Genomic DNA, 18,948 nt, shown 5'->3' with positions numbered 1-18,948 from the left:
GAACACATGGACACAGGAAGGGGAACATCACACTCTGGGGACTGTTGTGGGGTGGGGGGAGGGGGGAGGGATAGCATTAGGAGATATACCTAATGCTAAATGACAAGTTAATGGGTGCAGCACACCAGCATGGCACATGTATACATATGTAACTAACCTGCACATTGTGCACATGTGCCCTAAAACTTAAAGTATAATAATAATAAAATTTAAAAAAAAATAAAAAATAAGAAAAGGATTGTTTTTAAGGATTTCTTGAGAGTCAGGCAGGTGGCTGGGGCATCCAAGTCTTTCATAATTAGACATCATTATGACTGTTTGCATACTTTTCCTACAGGAGTTTAGCATATATAATTCTTTCCCAACATTAGAATCTGTGGCATTTAATTTAAAATGTTATGGCTACTGGGCGAGAGTGAAATCAGTTGTATCCCATATTCTCAACTTAGAATGTTTTTACCATCAAATGCTTTGTGAAATGGGAAAAGCCTTACCCACTGTCACATAGATAGTAGTGGGTCTGGCGCTAAGATCCAGCTGTCTTAATTCTTACTCCAACTGCTTGTCTGGCAGGGCCCTTACCCTGCTTGGCACTTTTGTGGTTCCACTGTTTTTCAGAGGCTCACCTGGCATCACATGCAGATTTCCCATGTCAAGTGCATCTCTGATAAAGGCATAGAATCAAACCAACGAAATGGAAAATGTGTAAATAAATTTCCCTGCCTAAACTTTAACAGGCATGTCATTCCAAAACACAGGAATGAGGCGAAATCTCATCCGTGATGTAGATGCCATCTGTTTTCACTTCATGTTCTTATAATATGAAATGCTGTCTTTGTCAGTTATGTTATTTGGCTCATGCTAAAATAATATCATTCCGGAAAATTACAAGGTAGAGAAAGGAGAGAAGGGAAAGGACAATTGACTTGTGTCTACTATAGGGCAGACTATGTAACAGCATTTTTTATGATTTCTGTTTGAGTCCTCACATCAGTTCTTGGGTGGGGTTTTTCTTTTAGACATATACAATTTTTTGAGTGGAATTTGAATCACACTCTACATGCTGTCACATAGTCTGATAATAAAATACATTTCACTGTTTTGTTTGCTCAAAAAATAGTTGTCTGGAGAAAATTTAGGATATCTTGCAAGCGCCATCTTGTGATGAGAAACAGAACTGTTACTACAACATCCTTGTGGGAGAACGGTGGGAACTACATCCTGCCAGCAAGCAGCTTTCTCAGGCTTCTAGAATATACCATGCTCAAATTTAGTTTTGTTATGCATTACGTAAAAAATGGAATCCGAATCTCTTCACCTCCAATGGTCGGATTGTAGAAAAATAATTGCATGGTTACTGAAAATTGAAAATATGAGAAAGATATAAAAAGAAAGTATAATTCTGGAAAGATATTATTTCCTGTATATCTTTCCATATTTTTCTTTACATAAACATATGAATGCATATGATTTCAAATCAGCTTTTTGTCCTGCTTAAGCTCATGGTTTAAACATTTTTGCATACTAATAAGTGTTTTCAATGTGATTTTTTAGTGAATCACTTCAAATGCAATTTTCCCCCAACTTTGCAACATTTTACCTCAATCTTTTTTCTGATTTTGTTTTAAAAAAAGGCTAAATATGTATTAAGAATTTTTCAAAAATAGTGATAGTAAAGCCTGCCCTATCTCTTCAACTGCACAAATAATTCCATTAGCAGGCTGGTTTATATTTTTTTCTGATTTGGTTACACATGTATTAATGTAGCCTTTTATGTTTAAATGACATAATATGGTGCTTACCATTCTGCAGTTTGCTCTCTTTACTTCTCAGACACGTTTTCAAGTCACTACAAGTTCATACTTTCATTTGTCAGCTATATAACATGCCATTGTATGGATGCACCATAGTACATAATACTTTTAAAACTGTTCATAGAAATAAACCAAATCCTATCCGTTTCTCACTCTTAAACTTAGATGATATAGAAAAGTGGTTCTTGCTGACCATGGCTGTACCTGTGGACTGAAAGGACAGGCTGCAGGGAGGACACATGCAAGGCTGTAGTTGACACAGCAACCAGGCTACCCACTTGATCAGGTCCAGGAAAAAATCCACTATTCGCAAAAGACAAGGGAGTATGGGAGCGTGTCTGTGGTGTCTATGTGTGTTTATGTATTTGAAACAAAATGGGTATACTGTTTTGGCTTTATTTTGCTCTTCTTATTATGAAAATGAGCACGAATAGAAACAATTCTAAAAATGCTGAAAGTAGTGAAAAATAGATTTAAAAAAAAAATTCCATAATCTGAACACTCAGAGATGAACACTCAGAGATGCTGACTGTTAACTCGGGAGTCTAGTTCCCTTCCTAAGGAAAACGAATATACATCTTTACAAGTGTTATCACTCGACGGCATATCTGAATCCCTTACCATGTTCATGTACATTTATATTTGTGTCCCTATATGCCATTCTCTTTGTGTGTTTACATTTTTCTATCATTTTTTTGTGTAGAATAATGTGTTTAAGTCAAAATATAATAAAATCTGTAACAAAGATAGAAATATGTAGTGCCACGTAAAAAATTAACACGAACAGCACGTCTCACCGAAGTCTTAATTTAGAAACTGTAATTTGATAGCCCATTACCACACGGAGGACTTTAAAAATATCGGGCGAAACAAAAATTCCAGAGGATTAATTCCGTTCCAATAACAGCAGTTCAAACAAAACCATTCCATTCCCACCTCTCTCAGGCAACAATCTCTATTTCTTTTCTTTTCTTTTTTTTTACTTTAACACCAAGGCCCGAAGAAATTCCCAGAAAATAACTGGCTTTAAGACAGCCATTACCTTGAAGCTTCTTGTCAGCTGCAGCCTCTTGAAATGCTGCCCCTCCCCCAATACGGGCCGGGTACAGCTCTCTTCCGAGCGGCTCCGACGAGGCTCCGCCCCCTCCCAGTGATGGTAATGGCAGGAGACCTTTCCCTCAAAGGGAAGAGAATCACCAAGTTAAACTGCAATTCTCTTAAAGCGAAGAGATTATCATTTTTAAAGCAGTTGAAAGCGGAATGGCAACATGTGTCTGTTTAACTTACATTCAAACTACAAGAGTGGGTGATTTTCTGGGAAAAACAAAAGGTAGAAATGCCTTTACCATATAATAAAGACTCAGTAAAGAACATCTTTTACATATTTTTCTTGCCTACTTTGGCAACTTATTTCTAAAAGCGATTTCAAGATCCGACTGGTCAAGCTCTATTAAAAAGCCCCTCTACATCCTTATTTGTACTGCAATGAATTAATACATTATTTTGTGGATAAACAATTCCCTGAAATTTTAATTCTTCTGGCCCTGGCACATGATGTATATCTCTCTTTTTATTCAGGTCTTCTCATTCATCTTTCAGAAAGTTTCATCGTTTTTTCAACTAAAGTCATTTCTAAACATAAAACATCAACCAAAATCCGTAAAGAGATATGTACGTATCTGAATATCCTGAAATTGGAAACAAAAAAATTCTTATTGGCAAAAACACAATAAACCAAATTTGAAAATATAAGAACAAACTTGACAAAACTGTTTTCAATGCAAAAATATCGCTAAAGTAGTTCTTACATATTAATAAGAAATAAATGGCAGAGTAAAAATGGGCAAAAGACATAAATAGACAATTCACAATGTTCTGAGAGAATAATTTTTCCCCACTCCTAATATTTACTTCCTTGAGGGCAAGCTCATATGGTGCCACCACAGGAATCTCTGTCCTTTCCTGTACAGCTACAAACCTCTAGGCTATTTGGGTAGGTTTGCTTAAATTTGGAGTTCTGTTATCAAGCCTGTAATCCCAGCACTTTGAAAGGCCCAGGTGGGCAGATCATTTGAGGCCAGCAGTTCGAGACCAGCCTGGCCAACATGATGAAACCCCATCTCTACTAAAAATACAAAAATTATCCAGGCATGTTGGTGGGTGCCTGTAATCCCAGCTAATCAGAGGGCTGAGGCGGGAGAATGACTCGAACCCGGGAGATGGAGGTTGCAGTGAGCCGAGATCGCGCCACTGCACTCTAGCCTGGACAACAGAATAAGACTCCATCTCAAAAAAATAAAATAAAATAATAGTTAATAAATAAGCCCATTTGATTCTCACAATAATCAATACCCTGCAACTTCCTCTTCCTCTTGTACTATTGTAATGTTGACATTTTGGCTTCCATCTGCAACTCCATTTGTTTTATATCTATCTATCCAGTTTGTTCAGTGGAGAAAGGGAGGTGCTATATGTCAGGACTCCTCAAAACCCAAATATTCAAAATAAAGATTAAAACTAATACATAAAAGATATTCACCTTCCCTAATAATCAAAGAGATGCAAATATAAAACAGCAATAAGAAGGCATTTTTCTACCTAAATTGACTAAGAAGCAAATAAATTATACAACTAATAGAGATCCAGGAAACAAGGAAATGGGCACTCTTGCTAATGCCACGGTCACAAAGCTGGGAAGAGGGTGAGACAAATTCGGAGCCAAAGTCTGACTCCAAAACAGGAGGTATGCCCTCTCTCCACCAATATTCACTCCCTCCTGCGCTTGGAATCCTGTCTCTTTGGTAGAACCAAAGATGATGTTGCTCACTTTTGAACTGTGAGGAAATTGGTGAATATAACCCCAGCGTGGCCGGGCGCGGTGGCTCACACCTGTAATCCCAGCACTTTGGGAGGCCGAGGTGGGCGGAGGTCAGGAGATTGAGACCATCCTGGCTAACATGGTGAAACCCCGTCTCTACTAAAAATACAAAAAATCAGCAGGGCGCGGTGGCAAGCGCCTGTAGTCCCAGCTACTCAGGAGGCTGAGGCAGGAGAATGGCGTGAACCCGGGAGGCAGAGCTTGCAGTGAGCCGAGATCGCGCCAGTGCACTCCAGCCTGGGCGACAGAGCAAGATTCCGTCTCAAAAAAAAAAAAAAAAAAAAAAAGAAATAACCCCAGCATGAGTGTTGCTTAGTCTCATGTCTCATGTCTCTGATGGTGAACATATTGGTGAACTACAACCATCTTCAGCAACTACCATACTTACTATCCTTGACCTCTTTCTATCTTTACATCCATCTACATTCCCACACAAATTAAAAAGTATTTTCATGCACTACGCTTTTTTTCTTTTTCTTTTTTTTTTTTTTGCGACATAGTCTTGCTCTGTCACTCAGGCTGTAGTGCAGTGGCACCATCTCAGCTCACTCTGCCTCCTGGGTTCAAGTGAGTCTCCTGCCTCAGCCACCTGAGTAGCTGGGATTACAGGCATGTGCCACCACATCCAGCTAATTTTTGTACTTTTAGTAGAGATGGGGTTTCACCATGTTGGTCAGGCTGGTCTCAAACTCCTGACTTCAGGTGATCTGCCTGCCTTGGCCTCCCAAAATGCTACGATTACAAGGTGTAAGCCACCGCTCCCGGCCTGCACTATGCTTTTGCACTGACCGTATCTGCATGATAGCATTCACTTGGCCTTAGATCAGTTATGAGAAGTCTCTTTTGTGTTATAGGGGCCTGGCAGCAGCTTCCCTATCAGATATGGTGATTCCTGGACAGGGGCTGAAAATCATTCATTATACAGAGAATTGCCATTTTCATTCTACCCTCATTAACAATTGGCAATTCCTTGCTCCTGTGCTTTGTGGTTTGCAGCTGCCAATTCAGTATGGGAAAGTTGCATTTTTATCCTCTTTTGCTGAGCTTTTTTATTCACAAAATATTCACGAAATTAAGATTTAAATTTAGATTTTTATTGCCTTTAACGTTCAGGTGTTATTTCCCAGGAAGCATTAGAACCTACACATTGCTAACGGATAATGATTCTGAGGTTTAGGTCTCTTAAGATAATGTTATAAAAGATCATAAAACTAGGTAAAGTTGGTGAGGCCCTCACAACCCCATTTGTTATCACAGTGAATGGGTAAACACATCTCCTGCCACATTCTCACTATTCAGGTTAGACACAGAGCTGCATTTGACACATCTCTTCCTGTAATGATCAAATGGAATAAAAGAAAACTGTCTGCGTTGGGGACTCTAAAGAAAGAAGCCATCATTCTTCCAGAGACTCATAACAGAAGGGTCAGCCTGGGTCAAAATTTTCCTGGTAAGCAAATTTAAAATGACACAGAGTTCTTTGGTGAGATATGGATTTCTGTTGGCAGAACCTAATGTTTAGCTTGTAAGAGTTTATCACCAAGGCATTATGACATGGTTATGTTTCTGAATTTTTCAGACAGATAGCCAAAAAATCAGACAGTGTGGGTTTGAAACCTTTATTAGCTCAGCAGAGAAAAAACTTTCCAATCCTTGACAACAATGCTAGGTTGTCATCTCCCATATCCTAGATAGCATAGTCAGCAAGGATGCATGGGTCACCTGTATCTCTATATTAACCTAGATTGTCCAAATATTAAATATTAAGCCATTAATATATTTAAAAATACAATAATAAAAAGAGTTTTAGCTACCTAGTTGTCTAGAAAAGCCGTTTTTTGTTTGTTTTTGTTTTTTAAGAAGCCTCATTCTATTGCTGTGGGGATAGTAAACGGTTCTGGTCTGTTGTAGCCTCTTTTATCCCCTTGAACCTTCACAAAGTAGCTTGAATAAAGTATTTTCAATGGGTGATAATTGGATTGCATTAAAACATGGCAAAGAAGAAAAGAGATCAGATAAAAAAATGTACTTTCCTAAGTAGGACGAAGGTAGACGATGAGAATACAGACAAGAAACAAGTCAGAAGAACGAATAATGGGTATCAGATAGGTGGGGTTAGATGTGTGGAATATATTTGGGGGGGGTACAAAAAAGAGAAGTATTATAACACAAACCCAATATCCCATCATTATTTTCTCTGTTGTGTAATAAAAAGGGAATTGTGTGGGAGGAGCTTTGGCAGTATCGGGGACATTGTTTTTGTTCTTGAATAATTTGGCCTTTTGCAACCCTCTGAGTTATCGTAAGTGAATGCTGGGTTCTAATCTTTTCTAAGCCGCCACTACTGCCCTGTCTATCCAAGGTAACCAAAGGAGAGCTCACGGACACAATGAGGCTCAGCATCAACAATCTCACTAAGAGCACAACGTTATGAGGCACGGATTTGTGATGGTTGCTGGGAAAGAATTAAGTTTGTTAAACCACTACAAAATATTATTTAAGAGAATATAGTCATGTCGTGCATAGTGACATTTCAGTCAATGACAAACTGCATATATGACGATGTTCCTGTAAGATTATAATAAAGCTGCAAAATTCCTGTTGCCTAGTGATGTCGGTTACAGCCATTGTAACACTGAAGCACAATTCATGACTCACCTGTTTGTGGTGCTGCTGGTGTAAACAACCTACTACACTGATAGTGGCATAAAAGTATTGCACATACAATTATGTGACGTACCTAATACTTGATAATGATAATAAATGACTCTTATTGGTTTATGTACTTTACTTTTTAATCTTATTTTAGTATATTCCTTCTACTTAGAAAAAAAAAAAGTTAATCGTAAAATAGCCACAGAGCAGGTCTTTCGGGGGTATTCCAGAAAAGGGCATTGTTATTCTAGGAGACAACAGCACCATGAGTGTTACTACCCCTGAAGACCTTCCAGTGGGACGAGATGTGTAAATGAAGGACAGTGATGTTGATGATCTTGACCCTGCGTAGGCCTAGGCTAATATGTGTGTTGGTGTTTAACAAAAAAAAGTTTGAAAAGAAAAATTTAAAAATTTTAAAAATAGGAAAAAAGCTTATAGAACAAGGATATAAAGAAAGAAATTATTTTATTTTATTTTTTTTTACTGCTGTACAATGTGTTAGTGCTTTAAGGTATTGCTACAAAAGTGTTAAAAGATTTAAAAATTTAAACATTTATAAAATAAAATGTTACCATAAGCTAAGGTTAATTTATCATTAAAAATAATTTTTTTATATAAATTTAGTGTAGCCTAAGTGTTCAAGTCTACAGTAGTATACATAATGTTCTAGGCCTTCACTTTCACTCACCACTCACTCACTGACTCACCCAAAGTAACTTCCAGTCCTGCAAGTTCCATTCATGGTAATTCCCCTATACAGGTATACCATTTTTTGTCTTTTATGTCATATTTTTACTGTAACTTTTCTATATTTAGATATGTTTGGATATACAAATACTATTATAATGATAATAAATGACTGTTATTGGTTTATGTACTTACTATACTTTTTAATCTTATTTTAGTATATTCCTTCAACCTAGAAAAAAAAATGTTAATCGTAAAATAGGCACAGAGCAGGTCTTTCAGGGGGTATTCCAGAAAAGGGCATTGTTATTCTAGGAGACAACAGCACCATGTTGTAGGCAGTTGTGTTGCAACTGCCTACAGTATTCAGTATTCACCACTGTAGGCAGTTGTGTTGCAACTGCCTATAGTATTCAGTACAGTAACATGGTATACAGGTTTGTGGTATAGGAGCAATAGGCTATACCATATAGCCTAAGTGTGTAGTAGGCTATACCATCTAAGTTGGTGCAAGTACACTCTATAATGTTCTCAGATAAAATCGCCTGTTGAAGCATTTCTCAGAATAAGTCCCCATCGTTAAGCCGTGCATGACTGTACAGGTGATTCAAGAAGGTCGTAAGACCTTAAGCAGGTTCTAAGAAACCTTTATAACTATGTTATCCAGTTTATGGTATCACAACCTAGTATAGTTGTCAAGGACTACAGAGTCAGGCCTCAGGGAGACACCTGCGTAGCCTCTTGCATGATTTCTTCATAGTGGTATAATATATAAGATTTTTTCCAAAAACTAGAAGTTATGACTTTTAATTACAAACATGATAGCTGTAGAACAGGAAACAAAATGAAGTATACCCCAAATTCTCAACCTAACATGATCCTTACATGAAATGTGGCTTTTAATTTAAACTGCTATGATGACTGTAGAGCAGGAAGCAAAATACATTGTTCTCCAAGTTCTCAACATGTTTATACCGGTGAAATGTTTTGTGAAATGGGAAGAGTCTTACTCACTGTCACATGGATCCTCGTGGGTCTGGTCCTGTGGTCCAGCTGTCTTGATTCTCACTCCAGCTGCTTGTCCAGCAGGGTCTTTACCTGGCTCAGCACTTCTGTGGTTGAACTGTCTTTCGGGGGCTCGGCTGGCAGGGAATCAAACCAATGAAACGGAAAAGGTGTAAATAAATTTCCCTATCTAAACTCTAACAGGCATGTCATTCCAAAACACAGGAATGAGGCGAAATCTCATCTGCGATGTAGATGCCATCTATTTTCCTTCATGTTATTATAATATGAAATGCTCTCTGGGTCAGTTATGTTATTTCGTTCATGCTAAAATCATATCCTTCAGGAAAATTATGAGGTGGAGAAAAGAGAGAAGGGGAAGAACAATTGACTTGTTTCTACTATGGGCCAGACTATGTAGCAGCATTTTTTATTATTTCTGTGTGAGTCTTCATGTCAGTTATTGGTGGGGATTTTTCTTCTAGATATTTATAATATTTTGAATGGAATTTCAATCACACTGTACATAGTCGGCTAATACAAAACACATTTCATTGCTTTGTCCACTTCATAAAAATATTTGCCTGGACAAAGCTTAGGAAACCTGGCAAGCACCATCTTGTGACCAGAACCAGAACTGCAGACACTCAGGCTTCTAGAATTTTTCATTCTCAGTTTAAGAGTTCTGTGCATGTGTTATACAAAAATGGGATCATAATGTTCTCATTTTAATATTTTTCATCATAATATCTCTCATGCATATTGTATATATCTTTCTACATCTTTTGGATTTCCAAAGAAGAAAGGAAATCTCCACAACAATGGTCAAAATGTAATGGTTTGTTCTGTATATTTCTAGATTTTTTTCTGTAGAGACTTATCAATGTGGAAGCTTTTTGAAACTAGACCCTTTATTCCTCCAGTAATATATTTGAATATCTTTCCATATCAATAATTATTTTCCATATCATCTTTTTGTGAATTGCTTTACAAAATTTTTTCCACGTTTCTAAAATTTTATGTTTTTCTCATGATGAAAATTATTCAGGCTTGCTCTTTTCAAAATGAAATTTTTAAAATGGGGAAATGTAATACATAGAAGGTTAAAATATTCTGTCTATTAATTGGAGATATGTGTGGAGATATAAGAACACTTATATCTCCAATTAATAAAGTGGCATGTATTATTTCCAGATTTCTCCAATTAATAAAGTAGCATGTATATTTCCAGGTTTTTATTGCATACACTGTACTGATGCATGCACATTCTTTTTGGTAAACAAATAGGATTACATGATACAGGCCATTCTTCAATTTGCCTATTTTTAGAAGCTACCTTGGACATTTATTCTAATCATTGCATTTAGAGTTAACTCATTCCTTTTACAGCTGCGTAGTATTCAACATTATAGATATACTATCCTATATGACTATGTCATAATATGTTTAAAACATTTTATGAATTATTCCTCAGGAGTATAAAGATAAATATGTTCTGCTTGAACCAGAGTCTGGACTATAGCCTCAATAGGTGAATTGCAAGAAAAGCACAAGCAATCAGGTAATGAGCCTTCTCAGATCCACAGAAAAATCCTACTGCAGCTAAAGACAATGGAATGTGTGTGTGGCTATTGCTCAAGTGTCTGTAACAAAAGTGATTATTCCCTTTTCAGCTCCATTATCGTTTCCAAAAGAATCTAAAAGTACATAAAAATCTAAAGATGAAAATACACATCATCAGTACTCAAACCCTGAGTTGTTCACGGCATACATTTGATGTCTAATCCTTTTGATTTTTTTCCTCATCACATACATGTTTGAATATACTATTTGAAATTACATTTATTTAGCCACATATTTGAACACCTTTCCCTGTTTATATATGAGTTTACGCTATTTTGGGGAAAGTAGCTTTTCCCCATGATTTTAAGTTCTCATCTCAGTTTCTATGCTGACATAGAAACTACATGCTAAGTAAAATGTGGAAGAAAGAAGTGGAAAATTTCCTCCTTTTCCCCGACATCCTTTTTTATCAGGCATCCTTTATTACTAAGTATATTGTTTGTTGTGTTTTATTATACTAATGCATGTCTGTTATTGTTATGATCTTTTAGATTTTTTCTATTACAGTACAAATACGAATGTACAATTCTCTTGAGAGATAGGTAGAAGTACAGACAAAGATCATATTTTGCACATTATTTAAAAAGCTATTAAGTCATTGTGTATCCCTTGACAAATAACCAAACTACTAATTCTCAGAGATACTCGAATTTGCACAGTTATGCATTACTTTAAATTACTAACATACTCCACCAAAACAGTAAGATTTGTTAGAAACACAATCAACACATTCAAAGTAATATAAAAAACCAACATCCCCAACTAACAACTTAATTTTTCATTTAAGACTATTACAACCTTTTTCAAAATAAGGAAGATTAACCTCCCAAGTTTTGTTTCATCATTTATCTCAGCCACCACTGCCTTTTGATGGAAACATAAAATGCTCTATTAAAAAGTTAGCTTTTGCTACCTCTTTAAGAATATTTTCCCGCAGGTGTAATGTTGATTACCACCTCCCCGACTGTGGACTTTTAAAATAATCTGAAGGAACACAAAACACAGATATTAATTCCCTCACAGAAACAACGACTCTCACAAAACGACACTCCTTTCCCGTTATTCCTAAGCAGCACTCTCTTCTTTTCTCACCTTTATTCCAAATCTTTGAGAACTCTGTGAAAATAACTAGCATTTACGACAGCCATTACCTCCAAGCTTCTCCACGGAAGCCTCCGAAGCCTGTGTGTAATGCAGCTCCTCCCCGAAGACTGGCTGGGCGCAGCTTTCTTCCAAGCTCCTAGAGGATGCTCCGCCCCCTCTCCGTGATGGGGAAAGCACGAGGTTCTTCCTTCACTTAGGAGAAAAATGACCAACTTAAACCGAAATACAGTTAAAGGGAAGAAATGTTCCTCTTAAAGTACTTTAAAGTGTAATGGTAACCTATGTCTGTTCAATTTCCATTCAACCCCCTAGGATAGGTGTTTTAATGGAAAAAAAGAAGCAACAGCAAATCTCTTTTTCATATAATAAAGATGTGGTTAAAACGTTCCTTACATATATTTTTTCTGATCCTCTTTTGTACTTTATTTCTGGTAAATTTAAGACCTACTGGCCAAACTTCACAAAAAAACATATGCTAAGTATTTTGATTTGGATTACAGTGAATTAATACTTTATTTTAGGTAAAATTAATTCTTTACAATTTTGAATCTGAAACTGGGATATAATATATCTCTCCTTTCATTCAAGTTTCTTATACTTCTTTCCTTAGGTCATTTCCAAAGAAAAATCCTCAGACAAAATCTGATTATACTGAAATTGAAAAAAAATGTATTAAGCGTAAAATCACCATAGGCCAAATTAAAAAATCAGCCGCAAACTTAGGAGTGCTTTTCAAGTGCTTTTGTTTGTCCATATGATTAGATAAACAAAAATATACCCAAGCTAGTTCTTTCATTTCAATAAGAAAGAAATGAACAACAAAGTAGGGAAAGGGGCAAAGAACACAAGCAGAGAATTCCCAACGTCCTTCCCTATTCCTGATATTTACTTCACTGTGAAGAAAGCTCAAAGCAGTGTAACTTGAAGGCTCTCTGCGTCTTCTAGACTAGAGAAACATGCTCCTAGGCTGATGGATAGTTTTCCTTAAGTCTGGAGTTCTGTTAGTCTCATTTCACTCTCACAAGCAAAGTCCTGCAATTTATCTTCCCCTCTTAATAAAGCTGACAATTTTGGTTTCATCTGCTATTCAATTTATTTTTACCACATTTTCTTCATTATTTTTAAGATATGACAATTGTAAACTTTTTGTACCCATGAAATTACCTCAAAATGTATAATAATGCAAAAATGGATAGAAATACATTATTGGGCAAGTAAGAAGAATTTGATTAGCTCTTATAGAAGTAAAAGGAACTGGTGGTCAGTGCCTCCTCCTGAGGCTGTTTTACCTAAAAGTATTTTGATCTCTCCCAGATTAATGTCTGTTTATTTTGGTCTTGAAATGTGATTTTTTTGTACAATTGACAAAAATTATATATATTCAAGATGGGTAATGTGATGATTTGATATATGTGTACACTGTGAAATGATTACCACAATCAAGCCAAGTAATATATCCATCACCTCACATAGTTACCATTTCATGTGAGATGAGAACGCTTTAGATCTACCTTCTTAGCAAATTTCAAATATACATTACATATTATTAACTACAGTCACCTTTTCATGTACCTTTTGACCATTAGCACGTTTTCTTTGGAAAAAATAACTACCCAGTGTCCTTTACTCATTTTTAAAATCAGTTTACTTGCTAGTTTTTTCTTGACATTGAATTTTATAAGTTTCTTATTGTGGGTATTAATTTTATAAGTTTCTAATTGTGGATATTGACTCCTTATTGGATGCATGGTTTGCAAATATTTTCTCCCATTCCATGGGTTACCTTTTCATTCTGTTGATTATTTTCTTTGCTGTGCAGAAACTTTAGTTTGATGTAGTCCCACTTGTTTATTCATGTGATTTCTAATAGCAAGTTATCTCAAGAGCTCTGATATAATTTCAAAGCTCAAAGCTTCTCCGTATTGCAACTCTTTAAAAACCGCTTCTGTTCATGAAAAATTCTGCAAAATTGTGGGACAAATTCTGCTAATGTGTAACAAGGACATAATACTAAGAATAATAGTTTATTGAAATATAACAACATCAAGAACAGAGAACTGATAAACTGTGTTCTATAAAGTCAGAAGACCTTGAGAAACAGTGCTATTCAGAATGAAAAGACTCTACTCTAAAGAGTTGCTTTTTTATTATTGTTGACATTAGTTTTATTTTCTTTGGTATTAAAAAGTGCTCTAAAAAACCAGTGGTTGTAGAACATAAACATACCAAAGTATAAAATGTTGAAAATACCAAATATTGGTAAGGATAAGGAGCAATTGGAAGGTTCATACACTTTTTACAGAAATGTAAATTGGAACTCACATTTTGGGAACTGTTTTGGCACTATTTGCCTAAAGCTGAGCATTATAGAGGTTAAGAGAGAAGCATTTAGTGCTTTAAGTAGCAGAGTGGAATATCTAAATTGGTAATAGATAAATGGTCTCCACAGAGACCTATGGGTACCCAGATGTTCCAGTGGGACATAGAAAGTAAATGTTTAAAATTCAATTTCTTTCATTTTGATTTATTTTATAAGCTTCTACTTATAAATATGTTAAATGTACGTAATAAATGCTATAATGTATTACATATTTTATAAAAATATCGAACAATTCGGAGGTATCAAATTTTTTTTCAGTGGTGATAAAAATATATGTGGACATCTCTGCTTTATGGCACTCACACCCCACATAGCCTTCCCACTTGTCCTTTCCCAAACCATTTGCATGGTTTGGGATTATTTTATCATAAAAAGACTAATTAAGCTGAACTTGCTAAATTTCCTGTATACTGTTTTCACTGCTCAGGTAAGCTAACGTTACTCTCATTAAATGTTTAAGGTAACCATGAGAAACTGAATTATAGTAAGCCATGTCATTGCAAAATGATTGGTTCTCTCAAACTTCAGGTAAAGCCACAAAATATGTGGGTATACAGTTATTCTATTTGGACTATGTAAGTGTTTTCACTGTAATATTATAAAGCCAAAATTCTTTGTTTTAAGTTCAAGGGTACAAGTGCAGGATGTGCAGGTTTGTTACATAGGGAAACACGTGCCATGGTGGTTTGCTGCACCTGTCAACCTATCACCTGGGTATTAAGCCCGGCTTGCATAAAACCAAAATTCTAATACCAACAGTGATTGTATTTTTCTTTAATGTCAACCTAAATTTAATTTCTTAGTTCTGTAATTGACTTTGAGACCTTGAAAACAACGAGTAAATTTTTTTGGATATCTGGACAATTCCTAAGAAAATCAGAATTCATAAACACAAAGCATCAAACATACCAAATTTCAATTAACAATTTTTATTTAGATTCTTACTTACATATAAATGTATTCTTATAAAGCTCAAAATAAAACAGTAAAATCAATATTGTATATGTATCATCTACTAATATGTTGAGAGGTTAATTGTATTTTAAAGCTCATATTTAAACCTTTCTATGATATGTGTTTATGGGTGTGTATTTGGGTCTGTGTTTAAATATACACATATAATGGTACATTAATTTAAATAAGAGTAGTTTAAGAACAATAGAGAGGATTAAACAACTAAAATGAATAATGATTTTAGAACATGTAATCTGACCTCAAAATGAGATTATATAAACTTATTATTATTATTATTTATTTATTTATTTATTTATTGAGACAGAGTTTTCCTCTGTTGCCCAGGCTGGAGTGCAATGGTGCTTTCTTGGAGTGCAATGGTGCTTTCTCAGCGCACTGCAACCTCCGCTTCCCTGGCTTAAGTCCTCAGCCTCCTGAGTAGCTGGGATTACAGGCATGCACCATCATGCCTGGCGTTTTGTATTTTCGGTAGAGACGGGGTTTCGCCATGTTGACCAGGCTAGTTTCTAACTCCCGACCTCTAGTGATTCACCTGCCTTGGCCTCCCAAAGTGCTGGGATTACAGATGTGAGCCACCGCGCCCGGCATAAACTTATTACTTACATTTCATATATTCTATCATGATAGCAAAAGATTTAATATGCCTCACCTTCATGTACATTTTCAATCCACACGAGCTTATTCATATTCTTTTGTGCTACCTCTTGTGCTCACAGAGTCTTCATTTCAGGAAGAGCTAAATTTTTATTTATTGTTGTACTTCTTTCTGTTATGTTTATTTTAAATATTGCATTGTCACTATAGTTAATGAGATATCCATGGATAAAACTGTTTCTTCCTCTTAGGTGTTTATTTTCTAATTTTAATTAAGCAGCTGATTTCCTCTAGTAGCCTCTTTAGTTATTTTCTTCCCCCAAATTGTATCTTTAATTAATTAATTATCAATTTATTTTTTGTAGAGACGGGGTCTCACTATGTCAGCCAGGTTGGTCTCAGACTCCTGGCCTCAGGCAATCCTCCCTCCTCAGCCTCCCAAAGTGCTGGGATTAGAGGCATGAGCCACCACGCCTGGCCTAACCCTAAATTGTCTTTAACCCTAAATTGTCCCATTGTCTTATACACCCAAATCATCTTTGGCAGTTTTCAGATGGCTAGAAAATAATACAAAAGGCATACTCCCTCACCTAATAAAAGAAGGGATGAAAATATACTTAGGTATATTTGGCATGCTATTTTATAAGTAGATTTAGTGTTAGAAGAACTACTATCTCTTTTTAGACACACATTTTGGAAAAACTGCCAAATCAAAAAAAGAAAATCAGCCTATCCTAGATTAATTTTGTATAGGTAAAGGGCTATTGATATAAATGTTTCACTGACTGTATCTTTTTCAGATAGATATAAGCATGCTCTTATTCATGTGTACATGCTGACACAATAACATTTTACAAATTGATGTACATTATAAGATTTCATTCCTAGGTTCTTATTCCTTGCTTTTTAGTGATAATTGTAGTCCACACTTTATAGGAAGGTTTATACAGTAGATTTGCCAATCACAGTCCATAAAACATAGACCGACTGACTTACACTTACTTATGGTAATTGTTACCTAAATTCTTTTTTTTTTTCAATTTTCAGAATTTTTTTTTAATTTTATTATTATTACACTTTACGTTTTAGGGTACATGTGCACAACGTGCAGGTTTGTTACATATGTATACATGTGCCATGTTGGTGTGCTGCACCCATTAACTTCTCATTTAGCATTAGGTATATCTCCTAATGCTATCCCTCCCCCCTCCCCCCACCCCACAACAGTCCCCGGAGTGTGATGTTTCCTGTGTCCATGTGTTCTCATTGTTCAATTCCCACCTATGAGTGAGAACATGCGGTGTTTGGTTTTTTGTCCTTAAGAAAAGGTCATGGTTAGGTCCTTATATGTATTATACCCAATAGGGAAATCCATGCTCCTCTATCTGATATATTCAATCACTCTACTAAATCAACCCAAACCTGTCAGTCTTGCATCTTTCATTGTGACAGTCACAAAGGCATGTGTCACAAATTACAGATCAAAGATTGGGTATTATGAAAGACGGGTCTAAGAAAGTTAGCCTTAGAGCCACAATGAAATGCACTGTACAAAGGACCCAAGATTCAAAATTTCCCAGACTATGCCAGCCCAGAAGCAGGGGACTTCAGGAGGTAGATCACGATTCCAAAACAAATGGAACAAGAATTTGTTACATGAGACTAAGGGAGGGCTGAATGAAAGGAGGGGAAAGTCTAATTATGATTATTTTCATGGGGATGTTTTAGACACTGTGTTTATAGGTATTCTCTATTCTGACGGTCTTATGCCATAGTGTTTTTTTTTCTTTCTCCCTCTCCTTTTCCTTCTCTTTCTCCTTCTTCTCCTCTTCCTTTTATATTTTAACTCTCCACATCACAGCATACCAGAAATATCTCAGCCTTTAAGGTAAATTTCTTGATCTTTATTCTCTAACTTTGGAGAAAGTAAGTTCATAAAATTGGTAAAGAGCATTTCTGGAGTAATTGGGACTTTTTAAAATAGAGCTTTGGATTTTTTCACAATCTTCAGAGAAACAGTTATCCGGGCTTGGTAGTTTCTCACCGTGAAAGGGTTGGCAACAATATAACAATGAGGTGTGGGTATGTTCAGTAACACATAATGCACTTATGTAAATATACCAAGATATGTAAACAAAATACTCTAAAAGCCCAGGTGAATTGACAAATTAATTTGTCACCATTAAGATTTATTTACTTGATTATTTAATTTGGAAATTGCTCCAAGATGTTGGAAACTGAGTTAAATGATGAATATAAATAAGTACAAACCTTGCTGATAATCATGGTTCTAATAACAGTGTATAAAGAAAGCCTATGTCTAAGTTTCACTATATTAAAAAATTATAACAAACAATCAAACAATATGTTAAAACGTGAATGATTATTGCCTTTTGGAAGAGGAGACAAGAAAAATAGACAGTCAAAAGGAAAAAAAATATTGCCAAGCTAAGAAGTGGGCAAACTATATATTCTACATATTTATTTTCAGATTGAAAGAAAATCACTGGCAATAACTTGCTTTTTGGTGTTCTGCTTCATATTTCTATTGACTTGATTTCAGGCCTTCTTGTTAGATGTTCCTATTCTACACTGTTGCTGGAGGATGAAAACTTTTAATCTCAAGCAGATAAATTCTGAACATTTGCTGCTTAAATACAAATGTTTTTGTTTGTTTGTTTTCTGACTGATAGCATGTACCGAAGGCGCTTTTTATTTTCTGACTGATGGTCAGTATGAACTGTACTGCCACAAGCTTCAGGAAAAGACATTATGTCTTTTAAGACTTTATGAAAGGACACTTTCTTCATTATTATGAAAACCTACTTGTTTATGTAAGCATTCTTAGTTTCCAAATTTTTAATCATTCAATTTCAAAGCCCTTTCCCACCTGGCATGCTCTCTTTTAAATGTTTCTGTTGTTTTGCTGGTTCCCTTGCTGGTAAATTAACAAAATTTGACACATGGTAGAAATAAATTTGTCCAAAGCAAATTTGTATCAGGTGATATACAAAGTATATAACAATTCCGAAGGCATAGACTTTCACCTATCTAACACTGGCTATGAACAAACAGTATGTAAGAATGCCAGCCGGCCATGGTGGCTCATGCCTGTAATCCCAGCACTTTCGGAGGCTGAGGCAGGCGGATCACGAGGTCAGGAGTTAAAGACCAGCCTGGCCAACATGGCGAAACCTCATCTCTACTAAAAATACAAAAATTAGCCAGGC

General features: G+C 35.8%; 1 protein-coding gene across 6 annotated transcripts in view; it reads right to left on the bottom strand.

Annotated features, from left to right (window-relative positions):
- Window positions 1-11,878, bottom strand: part of PWWP3B (PWWP domain containing 3B) — a 41,189-nt gene extending 29,311 nt beyond the window's left edge. For 3 of the 6 annotated variants that reach the window (XM_054544923.1, XM_054544924.1, XM_002831956.2), the window contains exons 1-3: window positions 11,758-11,878; window positions 9,052-9,179; window positions 2,857-2,991 (exon numbers count right to left, since the gene is read on the bottom strand). The gene's annotated coding sequence lies outside the window, so the exon portion shown is untranslated. The remainder of the gene's footprint in view (window positions 1-2,856; window positions 2,992-9,051; window positions 9,180-11,757) is intronic. The other 3 variants (XM_054544926.1, XM_054544928.1, XM_054544925.1) reach the window with 2 other exon arrangements.
- Between the last annotated feature and the right edge of the window lie 7,070 nt (window positions 11,879-18,948).

This window comes from Pongo abelii, chromosome X, assembly GCF_028885655.2.
Source record: "Pongo abelii isolate AG06213 chromosome X, NHGRI_mPonAbe1-v2.0_pri, whole genome shotgun sequence".
Lineage (NCBI taxonomy): Eukaryota > Metazoa > Chordata > Mammalia > Primates > Hominidae > Pongo > Pongo abelii.
Note: the sequence above shows the minus strand (reverse complement) of the source record. Positions and strands in the feature narration are given on the sequence as shown.